Here is a 1,227-nt window from a genome sequence, read left to right on the forward strand (position 1 = left end):
AATCGGAGATTGTGGGCTCAAATCTTATGTGGGATTTTGATTTTGTTGAAACCTTCACTGTGCAGCTGACCTCAATCCTATGTGGTCACGTGACCATAGCAACAAAATCAGGCATTCTCAATTGCTCCTCAGCTGGAGATATTTGACCTGACAGAAAATTGGCCAAACTAAATTAAACAGCAGCTATCAGCTCCAGAGAACAGTGCAGCTAAGATCAAAGAGCTACAAAGGTTCAAGAAGAACCAGTTCCAACCAGACTGAGGGTTGTATATTGGAGAAGTGTCAGCATGAGTCAATCCATCTTATAGCTCCTGGCATGACAACAGTGAAGGGTATTGGTGTGACCCCATTGGATGATGTGAACCCAGCTCATGACCGTATTGGCCAAAGCCACAGAAGATTCTGGAAGATGAGGGACAGGAGTTGAGGAAAACACACCTGAACGCCAAACTCTTAGCAAAGCCTTAACTGGGTCCTGCAGTGGAGCTCTAACCATCTGCTCCAAAACTGTTCATAAAAGTCCTCGCGTGAGTAGTGCAGGCTATTGAGCCCATCACATCCACACTGACCCTCTGAAGAGCATCCCATCCAGGCCCAACCCCTATTCTCTCACCCTGCATTCCCCAAAGCCAATCCACCGAACCTGCACATCTTTTGGACTGTGGGAGGAAACCAAAGCACCCGGAGTACCCCATGGAGGGAATGTGCAAACTCGACACAAACAGACACCCAAGGGAGGAATCAATGCCAGGTCCCTTACGCTGTGAGGCAGCAGTGCTAACCACTGAGCCACCATGCCATCCCCAGGAGAATCTCAGCAGGTTTTCAGCCATTGTGACTGTGCTTTCTCTTTCAAACAACTCACCTCAATCCTGCAAATTCCTGCAAATCTTATGCAAGAACATGTTGGGCACCACTTCCCATCAACTGAATGCAGACATAGAGATTTTCCAAAAGTCGGTAAGAAATCCAGTTGACAAAGGGCAAGTGACTGACGCCCCAGATGGGGCATGAACCCACAATCGCTGGCTTAGGAGGCCAGTGCCATATCCATTAGGCCACTGGGGCCGGACACCAAGCTGCAAATCACAGCTGTTATGTACTGCACCCGACCTCTCATAGTGTGTTTCTGAATGTTATACTCTCACTGATTGTTTTTTACCCCGACCATCTCATGCTAAATTGTTGGCTGCTTGATAAATCAATCTCGCTTCGCATTTGTCCCCC

At 48.0% G+C, this 1,227-nt stretch overlaps 1 non-coding gene across 1 annotated transcript; it reads right to left on the reverse strand.

Annotated features, from left to right (window-relative positions):
• Positions 1-995: 995 nt before the first annotated feature.
• On the reverse strand, positions 996-1,068 carry trnar-ccu. The gene has a single exon. It is a non-coding gene; the product is annotated as a tRNA-Arg (tRNA).
• Positions 1,069-1,227: the final 159 nt, after the last annotated feature.

The sequence above is a fragment of the Chiloscyllium plagiosum genome, unplaced genomic scaffold, assembly GCF_004010195.1.
Source record: "Chiloscyllium plagiosum isolate BGI_BamShark_2017 unplaced genomic scaffold, ASM401019v2 scaf_77887, whole genome shotgun sequence".
Taxonomy (NCBI): Eukaryota; Metazoa; Chordata; class Chondrichthyes; order Orectolobiformes; family Hemiscylliidae; genus Chiloscyllium; species Chiloscyllium plagiosum.